This window comes from Chrysochloris asiatica, unplaced genomic scaffold (assembly GCF_000296735.1).
Source record: "Chrysochloris asiatica unplaced genomic scaffold, ChrAsi1.0 scaffold00225, whole genome shotgun sequence".
NCBI classification, from domain to species: domain Eukaryota; kingdom Metazoa; phylum Chordata; class Mammalia; order Afrosoricida; family Chrysochloridae; genus Chrysochloris; species Chrysochloris asiatica.
The window spans coordinates 32,592-51,255 of NW_006408743.1; positions in this window are offsets into that span (position 1 = coordinate 32,592).

Genomic DNA, 18,664 nt, shown 5'->3' on the forward strand with positions numbered 1-18,664 from the left:
CTTCCTGGTTGAGGGCTTCCTGGTTGACAAGAACATCTGTTTCAGAAGGTTATCATGTCCAATTGAGACACAGAAACTTTGTGCTGGGATCCTTCCCAGACTTTACATTATACATCTCTTTGTTTTTATCTTTTTTGGTTATAAATCTGCATGTTATCTCTGTGAGATGTTGTAAATAATTCTAGCAAATTATGAAACCCAGTGCAGCAGGGAAAGCTCACAGGTCAGGAAGTGAGGGTGTCATCTGGTGTCAAGTCCAGAGCTTGTGACTGGCATCCTGAAAGGATAATAGGAAATCAGTCCCAAATCTTTGATAGCAAAACACAAGTCTGTGTGTCTTGTGGATACCGCAAGCTTAAAGATGGTACTTGCCTGTTTGGCAGTCTGAAAGATGGTTCTTCTCACTCGTGAGTTGTGAACCAGCTCCAGGTGGCTAGGGTCAGACAGAGTGCTGTGTGGTAAACTGTCAATCACCTTTTGGGGATTGGATTAATGCTAATTCTTAACATGCAATTTACGATGAAGGTGCAATTTGCTCTTAGCACTGGCTCTCTGCTAACTTGTGATCCCTAAGACATGAGCTTCCTACACTCAGTGCTATTGGAATTCTTGATAGCAATATTTATCAAAAGTTCATACAGACCTTACTATTATTAACAAGACAACCCATACTTACTGCTAAGGCAGAGTCAATAATGAATTCCACTTTGCATTTTCTATTGGAGGCAAACAAATTTTATCAACCAATGTTGGTTTTCTGTCACTTTAATCCCAAGACTTAGTAAGAGTCTTAAGGTGCCTGGGTCTTTACTCCTGTAAAGGTCTTATTCTAGGTAAGAGAAGATAAGAAATAAAAAATAAAATTGCTTTCTTTACCAATATGCATTCAAACAGTTGTGCTATTTGACTCTATTACACTCAAGGAATCTTCAGTGAATTTAATTTTCTACTAAATATTGGCACAAAGCTTAGTATCTTCTCCAGGAACACAGAGAACCTCTGTCTTGCCCAAAAACTTATTCCTTAATACCTGAATTAATACATGACTCATATTTATTGCAAATGGAAAAAAAAATAGAATTTACTAAAGTTATTTATTTGTCAAATAGGCAATACAAGCACAGGACTGTTAATCTCAGTTGGTAGCTCAAACCAGTCAGTCACTCAGTGAAGGATGAGACTTTCTGATTCCACAAAAATTTACAATCTCAGAAATACTATACAGGCTTGCTGTGACTCAGATTTGACTCAATGGCATTATGTTATGTTTTGCTGTATTTTGTTTGGATAATACATACACATAATATAAAATTCAAAATATCCAAAAGAATAAAATAAATGAAATATTGCCTCGTCCTGTGCCATCCCCAGCATCAGTTGCAGACACAACCATTGTGGTCCATAGGTTTCACACTTGCTAATTTTCAGAAGTAGATTGCCAGATCTTTCTTTCTAGTTCATCTTAGTTTGAAGGCTCTTTTGAAACCTGTTCAATTTCATGTTGCTGTTGTTAAGTGTTGTCGAGTCAGTCCCGACTAATAGTGGCTAATAGAGTTTCTGAGGAACGGCTGGTGAGCTTGAGCTTACAAACTTGCTGTTCAAACAGACTGTGCAGTCCAGTGCATTACCTGTAGCAAGCCTTAACTTGCAGATCTTATGCGGTCCAAAAGTATAATAATATAATATAATAAGACAACACAGTCCAGTGCATTAACACGTATGCAAGCCTCCACTAACAGATGGGTGGTGGCTGTGTGTCAGGTTCATTGGCTGGAAATTAAACCCAGGTTTTAATTTTTCCACTGACTTCCTGCTTTCCCATTTGATTGGGCATTTTGGACTTTGTTGTTGTTGTTGCCAAGTGCCATCGTGTAGGTTACCATCAATATGGACCCTGCATAGGGTTTCCAAGGACTGGCTGTTTAATTTGAACTGTTGACCTTTCAGTTTGCAGTCCAGTGTTGATCCTAACAGCACCACAACAGGAGTCCTTTTGGACTTAAAACCTCTAGAAATGTTAAGTTTATAACTGTGTGTTGTTTTAAGACATTATAAATAAATAAATAGAAAAAAACAACAACAAAATAATATACACTGAACAGGCTTGCAGGGTATATCCTTTGGTTAGTTGATGATGCATGGAAGGGATTGTAACCATGGCAATGAAATGATACACGATAGGATGAATGTAAATCTTTACGGGAGTAGAAACATACAGTGAAATTTTTGGTTTCACCTTTGGTCTGCTAGCCGCCCAATTTTTTTCTCATAAGCAATCACTGCTATCACTTTTCTCTTTATCTTCCCAAAAATAATTATACACATTCAAATATACAAACATATTTTTCACAAAATGGTAGTATGTGATGCACAGGATTTTGCATTCGTTTTTTTTTAAGCTAACAAAATAATCTTGATTTATTCATTCAAAAAGAAAAATATTAATATTTCAATATTACCTCAGGTGGCTGCGTGCCTTCGAGTCAGTTCCGACCCATAGCGACCCTGTACAGGGTTTCCGAGGGTGTAAATCCTTACGGGAGTAGAAAGCCTCATCTTTCTCCCGCGGAGCAGCTGGTAATTTCGAACCGCTTACCTTAAGGTTCGCAGCCCGATTCGTAACCACTACGCTACCAGAGCTCCTTATTAAGACATCTTTATTTTCTCAAATAGTAAATATAAAAACTTAGTTAAAGCTATCATTTGCTTTCAATAAGAATTTTAGAAATTATAAAGTTAAAAATTGATTGTAAAAAAAGATTGAGTTTCCAGAAAGTTATCTAGCGCTGCTATAATAGAAACACCTAAATGGGGGTCTTTTACAAACAAGTTTATTTTCTCACAGTTTAGGGTGCAAATTTACTTTTCTTATACAGCATAGGCTCAAGGGGAAGGCTCTCTCTGCTCTGGTGGAAGGTCCTTGCACCTTTTCAGCTTCTATTCCTAGGTTTCTGGGTGATCATGAGACATATAACTTTCACTCAGTTTGTGTTTGCTTGTTTACTTAATCTACTCTTTTATATCTCAGACTTTAAAGTAAGAAGCACACCCTACACTGCTGCAGTGCTTTAGGATAAGCACTGGACTGCTAACCACAAAGTCGGCAGTGCAAACACACCAGCTGTTCCTTAGAAATCCTATACAGGGTCACTATGAATCAGAACCTACTCAACAGCACTTAACAATAACAACAAGCAAGTAAGCAGATATGGGGGAAAAGAGACGTCAAGTCACATAAAGATTTTCCAGGAGCAGAATGTCAAAAGAGACAAGAACTGTCCTCCAGCGCCAACAAAGAAAGTCTTCTACTAGAGTAGTAGTTGTTGTTGTTGTTAAGTGTCGTTGAGTCAATTCCGACCTATAGCGACCCCATATAGGGTTTCCAAGGAGCAGCTGGTGAGCTTGAATCACCAACCTTACAGTTCAAACGACTTTGCAGTCTGACGCACTAACCCACAGCACCATTCTAGCCTCCGTAACAGTGAGAAAATAAAATTCTGTTTCTTAAAGTCACCAGTTTGAGGTATTTCGGTAATAGTAGCACTAGATAACTAGAACAATTCAATCCATAACAGGAGAGAATAAAAATGAATCCATTTAAGACAGTTTATTTTATCCTGTAAACTACCTGACCTTTTCATTTCTTGGATCTCTGTTCCTCCGTGTTTATCTTCTTTCTCTGGGTGCCTCCTGAAATTCAAGGATCTCACAAGGTGGTTGTGGAAGGGATGTGACAGCAGAGCTCTTAAAACTAGATGGAGTTCCTATTGGCCTTGGTGTTATCTATGTTCAGTGCACTCAATCTGGAAGTAGTTTGTGGGAGCCCTCGATGGAGCTGCTGTCAATGTCTGTGAGGACTACAGGGAAGCTTGGGAAAGCATGACAAATTAAATGCTGGTCTGGTGCCTCTGCAGGTTTTGTAGGTCTGGAACTGAGCCCACCTGAATCCAATCACCAAAGTGGCACACCAGAGCAGCACAGCCAGCCCCTACCTCACACTGGTGTGGCTGCCAACCATGCAGCTGCAATTCCCAAAGAGCAGGGTCTTCACTGGAGGTGGATGAGAGCGGGAGCTGATTACCCTTCTGGTCGCCAGGAGAGTGTGGGGAAACGAAGAATCTGTACCTCTTCTGTTATCTGCAGTAATCTGTTCCGCTAGGCATCCCTCCTCTGTCAAAGCTGCTCACAAGATGAGTGAGCTGTGCCTGGCCAGCTGTTAACCAGTCAGTATCCCTCTCTCGCTGTCCTGACTTGGCCTTTCCTCCCAGAAAGTACTTCATTCACCTCTCTAACCTTTCTTTTGAAGTTCGGGGTGCCAGAATTTTCATCTGTGTCAGTTTTATTTTGTCTCTTGTATCTTTGTCGTAGAGTATTCATGTAGTACATCTGCCTAGTCCTCCACCTTGCCAAAGTCTCCACGTAGAGTTTTTAGGACTGTAAATGTTTATGGAAGCAGACTACCACATCTTTCTTTGTGGAGTGGCTGATGGGTTCTAACAGCCAAACTTTCATTTAGCAGTCAAGTGTGTAGTCACTCTACCATCAGAGCTCTGTAGATAGCCTTACAAATCAGAGTTCACATTTATCAAATTGAGGAAGGTACTATTCTGCAGTCTTTAAGTCTCTGGCTTAGTTAGCTAGTGCTAGTATAACATAACTGCCACAAATCTATGCCTTTAACAAATAGAAATTATTCTTTCATAGTTTAGGAGACTAGAAGTCCAAATTAAGAATGCCAGCTCTTGGAGAAGGCTTTATCTCTTTGTCGGCTCTGGAGAAAGGTCTTTGTCTCCTTTCAGCCTCTGTGTTGTTGTTGTTTTGTGCCATCAATTCAGTTATGACTCATATAGATTCTGTATATGGTTTCCAAAAATGGCTGGTGAGTTTGAAGTGCCAATCTTGAGATTTAACAGTCCAGTGTTTATCCATCTGTAGGTCCAGCATTCCTTGGTGATACCAATACAGTTTACCATCAATTTTCTTCTAAGAGCTTCAAAGCACAGGGACTCCAGTTTCAAAGGTCCCACTCTACTCCTGGTTATTATTTCTTGGTTGTACTAAGTCCTTCCTTCTCTGCTCATTTCTCTCTCCTTTGATCTCTTCTAAGATAAAAAGTGTTATGGTTCACACCCTAGAGGAAAATTCCTTTCGAGTGATTGGCAGTTCAGAGCATATCTCATCACAGAAGTGATTATAATATATTAGAATTCATCTTTGGGAATTACTACAACTTAACTAGTAAACCACTAAGAATCCTAGCCCAGTTAAGTTGACACAAAACCTGAACTACCACAGTCTCTCTGGCATAACACTTTTACAATGATAGCGCCTTCCTTGTTTATACTACCTGCTACAAGAACACCCACCTGCTGTTTCTTGGAAACAAGGTTGCTATGAGTTGGAACCAACTCAAGGGCACTTAACAATAGCAACAACACCTGGATCTCGCTTCTTTACATCTCAGAGTCCTGCCAGTAATGTTATCCAACACCTCAATAAGAAGATGATATTCCAATATAACTATAGAGCCTATCATTCAGATCTCACACATACTTTCTTCCACAAGGCTGTCCCTAGATTGATGATTTCTTAGCTGACCCCGACCATTCTGTATTCACCTTCCAGAAATCTAAGATGAGGTAAATATTTTTGATGCATCAATATTAATCCCCAAAGTTACAGATTCTTTGGCACATCAGGTATTGCTGTTTAAATCCAAATACACTAAGTGGGTCTGTAGGATCAGCACTGCACTGTAAGCCACAAAGTTGACAGTTCAAGCCCACTAGTTGCTCCTCAGAAACCCATTAAAGGGTTGCTATGCATCAAAACTGACTCAATGGTACTTAACAATGACAATAAATGTACTACTAATTTTTCTAGTAAGCAGATTCATAACATATTTAATCATGTAACAACTCCAGAAAAGTTAAGAACCATGTAGTAAATGCTGTGAAGTCCCTGGGTGGGGCAAACAGTTAACCCATTTTGTTGCTAATCAAAAAACTAGTGGTTTGAGTCCATCCACAGGTATCTTGTGAAAAGGCCCAATGACCTGCTTTCAGAAAATTAGCTACTAAAACTCTAACGGCTGAAAACAGAAGAATTTTGGAATGACATAAGAACATCATACAGGAAGAAAGCAAAAGGACATTAAAAGACATGAAAAAAAGAAAAAGAAACAAAGTGGATTCATCAGAAGACTCTGAGACTTGCTTTTCAGTGTAGAGATGTTAAAGCTGCTGGAAGAAATGATGAACTAAAAGAGCTGAACAGAAAAATTTCAAAGGGCAGCTCAAGAAAACAAAAAGTATAATAATGAAGTATACAAACACCTGGAGTTAGGAAAACAAAAAAGAAGAACATGCTCAGCATTTCAAAAGCTGAAAGAATTGAAAAAATCATTTTAGCCTTGTGTTGCAATATTTAAGGATTCTATTGACAAAATACTGAATGATGCAGAAAGCATTTAAAAAAGAGTGAAGGAATATACAGAGTCACTGTACCAAAAAGAATTAATCGATGTATAAGCTGCATTGAAAGTCACTGGCAAAAAACAATGCTCCAGGAATTGATAAGATACAAACTGAATGATTTCAACAAACTGATGCAGTGCTAGAGGTGCTCACTTGGCTATGCGGAGAAATTTGAAAGACAGCTAACTGGCCAACAATTGGAAGAGATTCATATTTATGCCCGTTACAAAGAAAGGTGACACAAGGTGAATGTGGAAATCACCAAACAAAATAATTAATATCACATGCAAGTAAAATTTTACTTATAATAATTCAAAAATGTTTGCAGCAGTACATCAACAGGGAGCTGTCAGAAATTCAAGCAAGATTCACAAAAGAGCATAGAACAAGGGATGCCATTGCTGACATCAGATGGATCTTGGCTAAGAGCTGAAAATATCAAAAAGATGGTTACCTGTGCTTTATTGACTATACAAAGGCATTGAATGTATGTATCATAACAAACTATGGGTAAGACTGCAAAGAATAGATATTCCAGAACACTTAATTGTGAATCTGTATGTAGGAAATTATACATAGATTAAGAGACAGTTTAGAACAGAACAAGGGAATACTGAAGGGCTTAAAATTAGGAAAGATGAGCATCACCATACTTAATCAATCTGTATGCTGAGCAAATAATCCAAACAACTGGATGATATGAAGAAGAACATAACATCAGAATTGGAGTAAGACTCATTAACAACCTGTATATACAGATGATGCAACCTTGCTTTCTGGAAATGTAAAAAACTTAAAATAGTTACTGATGAAAATCAAAGATTACAGCATTCAGTATGGATTGAGACTTAATGTAAAGAAGATAAAAATCCTCACAACTGGAACAATAAATAACATCATGGTAAACAGAAAAGATTGAAGTTCTCAAAGATTTCATTTTGCTTGGATCCACAATCAACACTAATCGAAGCATTAGCAAAAAACCAAACGATGTACTGTATTAGGCAAACCTGCTGCAAAAAAAAACTCTTTAAATTGTTAAAAAACAAAAATGTCAGTTTGAGGACTAAGCTGCACCTGACCCAAGCCATGGTATTTTCACTAGCCTTATAGGCATGTGGAAGTTGGACAGTGACTATAGAAAGCCATAGAAGAATCAATACATTTGAATTACAATGTTGAAGAAGAATACTGAGAGTACCATGGACTGCCATAAGAGCAAAAACAAAACTGTTTTGGAAACGTACAGCCAGAGTACCCACTGAATAGTTTTCATCTTGTCTAGATGGGTCTGGTTAAAACAGATGGGGATACAATTCTTATGATTCAGTAGTGAATAATTATTATCATGACTAATTGCGACTGTCACAATTGTAAATGTAGAAATTTTGTAACAAAAATGGGGGACTAGTTAATCTTACATTCCAGATACAAAGGACCCTAGGACCATCAAGGGAGAAGACTACAAGTGGAATGTGAAACCTTATCCAGAGAAGCACCAACACTAGAGATGAAGGCAGAGATGGGTATATGGAGAGAGGGAGCAGCTGAGGACTCTAGATTCATGGAAAGAGAGGAACTAAGAGATAATGGCCAGGAGGCAAACTTGAAGAATATGTCCTTTGGTGGTATAAATTATTATATATGCCTGTGTTTTTTCTTTTTTAAAAAAAACGAACTAAAGTGAATAGAGAGAAATACATGGAGGGGATTAAAATCATTGTAATGAAACAAGGTGTGTGATTTGTTGAAGGTAAAACTGATGATCTACCCTGTAAACAATCCACAATAAAAACCTTAAAAAAAAAAAGAAAGAAAGAAAAAGTACAGCCAAAATGTTCTTCAGAAGTGAGAATGTCCAGACTTTATCTTCTCTTGTTCTTTGGACATCTTAGGAGGAATCAGTTCCTGGAGAAGAACACAATGCTTGATAAGGCAGAGAGTGAGTGAAAAAGATGAAGTCCCTCAACGAGACAGATTGACACAGTAACAGCAACAATGGGCTCAAACACAACAATTGTGTGAGAATGGCACAGGACTGGGTGGCTAATCCACTGAATTAGAACCAATCCACCAGAACAAAACAACAACTAGATGATGTTTACAGGTAGTACTAACACTATGATTCTATTTATTCATACACTTATACACTCTTCTTCCTCTTTCATAATCTCTATAGATAATAAGTAGAGAATGCTGCTTCACTTGATTTTTCTAAAAGTTGATTTTTAAATATGTATATATATATATATATATAGAGAGAGAGAGAGAGAGAGAGAGAGAGCTTTGGTACTCTGGTAGCATAGTGGTTACAAATCAGGCTGCTAACCTCAAGGTTGGCAGTTCAAAATTACCAACTGTTACGTGGGAGAAAGATGAGGCTTTCTGCTCCCGTAAAGATTTACAGCCTCAGAAACCCTATGCAGGGTCTCTATGAGTTGGAACTGACTCCATGGCACATAACAACAACAATATATATATATTGTTGTTATTGTTAAGTGCTGTGGAGTTGGTTCTGTTACATAGCAATGCTGTATAGGGTTGCCAAGGAGCAGCTGGTGAGCTTAAACCACCAACATTACAGTTCAAACCAACCCGTTAATGCAGTCCAGTGCATTAACCTACAGTGCCACACCAGGACACCAGGATATGAGAAAAAATAAGTACAGTAGAGAGAAGAACATATGCCCCAAACCTTGATAGCACCTAACAACAACAACAACAAAAAAAGGAGCGCAGTTTTGCTCTGACACATATGGGGTTGTCACAAGTCAGAATTGATTCCACAACAACTGGAAGCAGATGCTGTAGGTGTCTGGCTCAACATTTACTGTTTCTATTCGCCCTATAGATAAGTGTCAATGACTGAGGGCTTTCTCTAGCGGCAGGAATATGTTAGGACCTTAGAGGACAGATGAGGAATGATTAGAGAGTTAATACCCATAAGAATACCTTACAACCATTCACAGAGAGGAGTTGGTGAATAAATATTCCAGGTCTTCACCCCTCAGATAGGTCAGCTCCAAAACCAACTTGGCCCAATCTCCCAGGTTCCCCTACTAGGAATGACCCTAGATACCCTAGATACCTGTTCATTAACAGACACTCCATTGGCTCTATTCTCTGGTTATTTCACTTCTCTATTCTCATACTAGGGCTTCCTAAGATCACTTTCTAATTAAAAACCTATAGTCAAAGCTGTACCTCAAGAAAAACTTCTGGGGAAGCCAGCTCAAGTCAAACACTACTTTACTGGCTCCTGTAATTGACAATCCATTCTGGCTATCAATTGGGACAATACAGTCAGAATGCTGTTTAGAAGCAACAATGGTGACACTTTATCTCACATACTTTGGACATTTTATTAGGTGAGACCAGCCCCTGGAGAAAAATATCATGCTTGGTTAAGTAGGAGGCCAGTGAAAAAGAGGAAGCCCCTCTAAGAGATGGATTGATGAAGCAGCTTCAACAATGGACTCAAAAATAGCAACAATTATGAGGATAGCACTGGACTAGGCAGTATATTGTAGTCTTTTATATACAGTTTCTATAAGTCAGGACTGACTCAGCAACACCTAACAACAACATACCTAGACCAGTAAATACTAATATAAGAATATCTGCTAAATGAGTCCAGAGCTATCCCTCTTCATTTGGCTAAACTGGACTCTACTTTGTATTCAGCTTTAATACAACACATTACAGACATCATAGACACAAAAACTATACAGTACTCTAACTTTTTTGTGCTCAACATTGTTAATTAAAAATTATCTCCTCTGTCTTAAAAACGCATGAGGTGTAACTCTTGGTCTCTCCCTGTTCAGAGAAAATAAGAGTGATGAAATTGAAGACACATGGAAACAATTTGTTCAATGGGCTAACAGACCATGTAAACATCAGTCTCTATGACCTTGAAGTCCTCAGAACTAGATGGTGCCTGGCTATAACTAGTAAATACACATATTAGAAAGGGATCATATTAAAAAGTCCTAGAAAAGAATGGGGAAAATGGGGAACAAAACTCAAAATAATTTTTGAGAGGCGGGGCTTGATTTTTGAGAGGGTGGAGGTGCAGTGAAGTTTGCTGTCAGCAATACCACAGAATACCAGGCAAAGCAGATTCAGGGCAGAGCTCCAAAACTCGGAACAACATAGGTAGGAATATTTTTTCAAGTTTGAAGGCTTATAGCTAATGGAACTTGAAGCAGAAGTAAGAAATCGTGTACTTTTGAATCACCGGGCTTGGGGCCCAGCGCCAACAACTTAAGCAAGACCAAATGGCAAGACCAAGTCGGGGAGCAGACACACCATGGAAAAAATGCCACAGGTACCTCAGAGCAAAGGTGGACAATACACTTTATCGGTTTTGCTTTGTTCTGATTTTTTTTTTTTTTGGTAGCTGTTCATTGGCCCCCTGGTGTTTGTGCTCCTCCATTCTGGTGACTAGAAGGGGTGCCTGAGCGAGTGGACAACCCCCACCATCAACAATGGTGGTATCTTCTGCCACACATGTACACAGATACTCTTAACCCAAGAGCTGGCCCTCAACTTTTTTTTTTTTTTAATACGGAAAAAGCCAGAACAAGGGGTTTGGAGAGGGAAAGAGAGTTTAAAAACAAAACAGGGTGAAAATTAAATTAAATCCTGAGGTATAGCATAACAACCAACAGTGGCATCTTGAAATCTATCAGAGAGTTTTGAAGGCAAGAAGCTGAAAGAGGACATTAAAGTCATACTCATATTAGGCTACAGATTTTTTTTTTTTCCTTCTCTCCCTCCTTTCCCTTTTCTGCAATTATAGACTATAGTATCCCATCTAGTGTTTTTTTTTGTTGTTGTTGTTGTTTGGGTGTTCTTTTTTGTTGTTGTTGGTGGTGCTGTTTTGCTGTTTTATGCTCCTCCTTCTATCTTTGGGGGACTCTTTCTCTCCCCATATTACACAAGAAGAGACAGTAACTGCTGCCATATAGTCAAGCTACAATCACACTCTATTAAACAACATAAAAGATGACTATACACATGGAAAGGAGCTCTGGTAGCATAGTGGTTACGAATCGGGCTACGAACCTTAAGGCCAGCAGCTTGAAACTACCAGCCACTCTGCAGGAGAAAGATGAGGCATTCTGCTCCCATAAAGATTTACAGCCTCAGAAACCCTGTACAGGATCGCTATGGGTTGGAACCGACTCGACGACACTTAACAACAACAACAATCAATAATTACACTGAATTTAAATGGATTAAATGTACCAGTTAAGAGACAGAGGATGGCAGAATGGATAAGAAAACAAGATCTTTCAATATGCTGTCTACAAGAGACACGTCTCACACACAGAGACAAAAACAGACTAAAAGTCAAAGGATGGGAAAAAATATACCAAGCTACTTGCAATAAAAAATGAACAGGAGTGGCAGTACTGATCTCTGATAAAATAAACTTAAAGGCAACAACCAGAATAAAAGGTAAAGATGGACATTATCTCCTGATTAAAGGGACAATTAAACAAGATGACATAACTATAATAAATACCTATGCTCCCAATGAAAGAGCTCCAAAATATACAAAGCAAACTGTAATAGATTTGAAGAAAGAAATAGATGAATCTATGATAATAGTGGATGATTTTAATGCACCGCTTTCAAAAATGGATAGAACAACCAGAAAGAAACTTGACAAAGACACAGAAGAGCTAAACAACACAATCAGTCAACTTGAAGTCATAGATGTGTACAGAACATTCAACCAAACAACAGCACAATATATATTCTTCTCCAGTGCACATGGAACATTCTCTAGAATTGACCATGTCTTAGGCCACAAAACAAACCTATATAAATTTACAAATATCAAAATACTACAAAGCATCTTCTCAGACCTCAATGCTATGAAATTATAAATCAACAATATGAAGACCAAGGAAATAAAGTCAAATACATGGAAACTGAATAAAACCCTGCTGTAAAGCACATGGGTAGTAGAAGAAATTAAACTTGAACTCACAATGTTCCTAGAAACAAATGAGAATGAAAACACAACATAGCAAAATCTTTGGGATACAGCAAAAGCAGTGCTGAGAGGACAATTTGTTGCAATAAATGCACATATCTAAAAAGAAGAAAGAACCAATATTAAACACATTAACACAGAATTTACAACAATTAGACCAACAGAGGGAATTTACAACTACCAAAAGAAAATAAACAATAAAGTTAACAGCAGAAATAAACAAGATAGAAAACAGAAAAACTATAGAACAAATCAACAGGACAAGAAGCTGGTTCTTTGAAAGGATTAACAAAATTGACAGACTATTGGCAAAACTAACAAAAGAAAAGAGGGCGAAGACACAAATAACACGCATTAGAAACTCATGGGCAATGTCTTTTGAATCTTGGTTTCTCTGGCATACCATTATAAAATAGACACTTGAAAGGGACAGTAAAGAATACCCAGAAATATCACCATAGAAAATTTGTAAGTCTGTCTTCTGCCTATAACTGATTGGAATGCCAAAAATGGGGCTACAATTTGCCCAGTAAAGGAGGCTTTCTGTGGAGCCTCTGCATTACATAAGACCATAGGTGGAATCTGAACCGCATTCAGAATCTTCTGAGGTGTGAAATTTCCATTTGAAAGGACAAGCCTAGAGCAGCTAGAAGAACAGATGATATTTCTTGATAGAAAGACGGACAGGAAAAATACAACATTAATAATGGCAGTCCAACTGATTACTACTAGAACAAGCAAGTTGCTTGCCCAGGAGACATCAAGGCAAGTGGTCAGGTTCCCTCAGGGTAAACCCCCATCCAAGACTAAGACTCAATGGGAATACACACTCTGATTAGTGACGTGAGGGAAAAATAGCAATGAAGCTGCAAGCTAAGCCCTACAATGTTTAATAGACTTCTGTGATCCTGGATGGAGACCTGGTTAGCCAGCAGTGTGGCAAGACCTGGGGACTCTTCCTCCCAGAGTCAGTGACCTAGCCACAGAGGACTAGAGTGGAGAGTGAAGCATCCAGCTGATAAGAAGAGAGGGCATATGCATAAGAACACCCACACTTTCAGATAATACCCACTTGACCTGGCTTCAATGACTGGATGATCAGAGTTCAACTAGAAGAAAGGAGAGGAAAAAAAGAGTAATCTGATACAATTTGATGAACTTGACCTACACCTACGGATACAGTAGCTCAAAACAAATACTTAAAGCAAGAATCATTACCACCCCCTCCACACAGAGTAGACAGGAATGGTCAACTTGGATATTGGCTACCCAAAACGGGGGTGGGGGGTACTACAAAAGCAAGAAGTGACTTGCTTACAAGCTTTCAAGAGGGAACCTAGATCCAGAGGGCGTGGAGGAAGGTAGAATCTCCACTGAGTAGTATCCAATCTGTCTGGGCAGGGCTGATGAAAAGAAATGCAGATAGGTCTCTTGTAATACAATAGTGAATAATTGTTATCAGGACTGATTGTGAGGGTTGGAAATGTAAAGGTACACATTTTGTATCAAAAGGAGGGGAGTGATTGACTTTGCAGTCTAGGAGTGGAGGTCCCTGGGACCACCAAGAGAGAAAAGCGGAGAGCAGGACCCTACTCAGAGAAGCTGTGATGCCAGAGATGGAGACAGACACCATGACGTGGAGCGATGGAGTGGCTAGGGACTCTAGACCCAGAAAGGGAGAGGGGCTATGTGCTGACGACCGGTGGGCAGGCTTGCAGGGTGTACCCTTTCGTTGGTTGATGATGCATGGAAGGGATTGTAACCATGTCAATGAAACGATATACAATAGGATGAATGTAAAGCTAATGTTCTCCCATGTAAACGATCACATAATTCACAATAAAGCATTTAAAAAAAAAAAAAAAACTCAAAACAGTTTTTTAAAAAGACTAGGTTTTCTTGTCAGATAGACACTGTGGAACCCCCAACACTATGCCCTTTGTTACCCTACAGGTCTGGAACTGAACTCACCCTTCTGACTCAATTTTAGCCAAGCTATAGATAGGTATACTTGGGATACAATAACATTAATGAAGTACACACACCATAAAATGGTCAACCACTTGAAATAAAAAAGACAGCATTTGCCTAAGGACAAAATTCAAAAGACGGGGAATAGAAGGAAGAATGGAAAAAAGAAACACAGGGAGGAAGTAGAATAAGTGAGTTTACATTGAAAGAATTGTTGCAACCAAGATGAAATGAAATGTATGATTTGTTGAATATAAAACTGATGGTCTGCTCTGTAAAGCTTCACTCAATTCAAAATTAAAAGTTAGATATAATTTTATTTTTCCTCAGAAATAAAAAGGAGTGGACTGCGATACCAGTATGCTAATACTTAATGTATCTCCTTATTTTGTTGATGATTACAGTCGAGTTTGGCTTACTAATTTTGTTACTTGGTTTGGGGTATTTCATGCTTGTTTTTGCTTGGCTTGTATTCTTCTTAAGAGATTAATTGGAATGGTAGAAACTGTTAAAAGAGGTTGACCTCTGGAATCTGCTGGCACATTGTTGGCAGATGGATTTTCACAGTTTTGCAGACCACACTTAATTATCCATTTTTAGCTGTCATTTGAGTTTCCTTTCAAGTTGCCACTGTTTGTCCATTTGATTCTTCTCCTGCCCATTAAGCAATTTTAATGCATGATAGAGCAGCTACACAAAAAGTATTTTAGGAAGCTAGTAGTCATTTGTTAAGAGTCACATGGATAAGCCAGGAGTATCTACCAGAAGTCCATTTAACTCCTTAATCAAACAAATAGGAAATTTATAATCTTGGAATAAAGAACTAAGAAAAAAATGTGAGCAAACACATCTGTGGAACAGTCTAGAAATTTTTTATCATGTTAACAAATGCCAACATATGCACTGAATGTATTTATAGTTGGCCAAGCCAAAAAGCACTGAATTTCCACGTGAATAAGCAAAACCTTAAGTGGTTCAAGCTCACTAGCTGCTCCTTGGAAACCCTATATAGGGTTGCTATGGGTTAGAATCAACTCAACGGCACTTAACAACAACAATAACATAGTGCTATAAATTATAGCCTCTTAAGTATTTTTGAATCAATAACTAAAAAACAAAGAAAGCTTTTGCCACCCAGACAATTCGGACTAACGGTGACCCCATATGTTACAGAGTAAAACTGGCTTTTCTTACCTGCAGTCTTACAGAAGCATATCATCAGTCCTGTCGTCTATGGCCCCACTGAGTGTGTTCCAACTGCAAATCTTCAGCTTAGTAATCAAACACAATCCATTTGCACCACCCTTGTATCTTTTGAATCAATACATACTAAATATATTTTAAATGGTCTTTCCTTGTGGTTTTTTTTCTTGTCTTTAGAAAGGTTCAACTACTACCGTCACCCTACACAGCATCATCTGTCAGTTCTTAAGTTTGTCTGACTCACTGACTCAACAGAAATTAATCTCCCCTCAATTACATTCTCTATATTCCCTGTCCCATTTCTTCATTGCTTAGCAATAGCAGCACCAGGAAACAAGAAACAACCACAACAAATAAAATCATTCTTTGTTAGTTTATATTGTTTGCTTCTTCAGTTCCTTCACATCATGTCTCCCATATCAAATAATTCAAATCCTCTTTCAGATACTTAACCTTATAACACCTCTTGCTCAAAAGTCCCTTTGACACTGACATTGCTTTCAATTGGAATGTGTTTTCCTCATTAGTTATTCAGTGTTCAGGACTTAAGTCAGGTACTGCTTCCATTGGGAAGATTTCTCTGACATCATTAACTCGATACAACTCTTCTATCATAAACCATGCAGAATGATCCTTGGAAGTGAGGATGGCAAGATTTGACTCATTTACCTTGGACACATCGTCAGGAAAGACCAATTGCTAGAAAAGTTTATCATATTTGATAACATAGAGGGTCTATAAAAATAAGGAAAATCCTGAATGAGAGGGATCAACACAATAAATATAATGATTTATTTAAACATTCCAATGATCATGAAGATGGCCCAAGACCAGGCATTTAAGATTGGCAAGAGTTGGAGTCAACTCAGTGACAACTAACAACATCGGTCCTTCATCCCTCAACACCACAGAATTCTCTTTTATAATGCTTTTCATAGGGCTGTTGTTAAATGCCATTGAATCAGTTCCAATTTAAAGCAATATGTTGTTGTTATGTGCCTCCTGTATAGGGTCTCTGAGGCCATAAATTTTGAGGAAGCAGAAATCCTTATCTTTCTCCGACAGAGTGGTTCAGGGGCTCAAAGAACTGACCTTGAGGTTAGCACTAGACTAGGCTTTATTTCTGGATTACTTTATGGTCATCATCCCCTTCACTACTCCAAGTGCAATTTTTCATGAAGTAGATTAACTTTAGAGGAGGTGTATTTCTGACATAGGAAATGACACAAGTACACAAATACACAGCAAATGTTTTGGAATAGTTCAGTATGAGGAGTTATGAGCATATGAGGGTACTAGAGAAACATAGTTTATTTTTATATGCAAAAAAGTTTACAGAAAAATGAAACTATGATGCTCGACAGTGAAAATAACTTTTTTAATAATAAGGGAGACTTCTTAAACCTTTGAAGTGCTTTTGAATAACAAATGCTTAAACCAAACCAAACTAAACCATTCCCTACGCTGCTGAGTCAATTCCAACTGTTATAAGTAGAATTGCTCATCTCAAAACCTATTACAAAGTCACAACAGTCAAAACAGACTGGCACTGGTACAATGAAAGATACATAGATCTATGGAACAGAAATGAGAACTCAGAAGGAAATCCATCCACTTCAACTGACAAAGGCCAAAATAAAATGGTACTGGCAAAACTAGAAATCAATTTTTAGAGGAATAAAAAAAAGACCCATATCTCACACTATATGAAAAAATAAACTCAATGTGGATTAAAAACATACATGTAAAGTCTAGAACTATAATGATCATCAATGAAAAAATAGGGGTATTCTTAGGGGCTTTGATACATGGCATAAATACAGTATCAAATATAACTGAAAGCATACAAACAAAAGACAAGATAGACGGCTATGACCTCCTAAAAATTAGACACTTATGTGCATTAAAGGATTTCATTGAAAAAGGAAAAAGAGAACTCACAGAATTGGATATAATTTTGGCAATGACATAGCAGATAAATGGGCAGAGGACATGAACAGGCACTTCACCAAAGAAGACATTCAGGTGATGAAAGTACATATAAAGTAATGCTCAAGATAATTAACCATTATTTTTGTTGTTAAATGCTGTCGAGTCGATCCCGACCCATAGCAACCCTGTATAGGGTTTCCGAAGAGCGGCTGGTGAGCTTAAATCGCCCACTTGCAGTTCAAACGGCTTTGCAGTCTGGCGCATTAACCCACAGCTCCACAAGAGAGATGCAAATCAAAACAATGAGGTATCATCTTATCCCAGCATTTAAAGCAAAGTTAAAAAAAAAAACAAAAAACCAGAAAATAAATACTCGTACGGTGTAGAGAGATTGAGACCCTCCTATACTGCTGGTGGGACAATAAATTGGTGCAACCACTGTGGGAAATGATACGGTGATTTTTCAAGAAGTTGGAAATAGAAATATTGTATGACCCAGAAATCTGCTTAAAGAAACAAGAGTCATGACACAAATAGATATATGCATACCCATGTTTATTGAAATATTATTCACAACATCAAAAAGATGGAGACAGCCTAATGGTTAAACAAACTTTGGTGCATACACACAGTGAACTACTAAGCAATATTGAAGAATATGAAATACTTTACAGCATGGTTGAACCTGCTGAGTAAAATTATTCAATCAAAAAGGGTCAAATATTATATACTACTGTGGCGCTGTGGGTTAATGCACCAGATTGCAAAGTCGTTTGAACTGCAGGGTTGGCGGTTCAAGCTCACCAGCTGCTCCTTAGAAACCCTATCCATGTTTGCTATGGGTCAGAACCGACTCTATGGCACTTAACAACAACAACTGTTGTAAAAAGTTAAGAAAAGGTTTTCTTGCTGAAAGAAATATTCTATGAAGATTACTAGTGGTGGAAGGCACAGGAAAATTATTCACAGATTAGAGGTAGGCACATGTTAACATGGGTAACAGGGAAGACAATATAAAACAAGAGGGAGGTTACAGAGAAAAGATGAAGGTAGGTGGAAGACACAGAGGAGC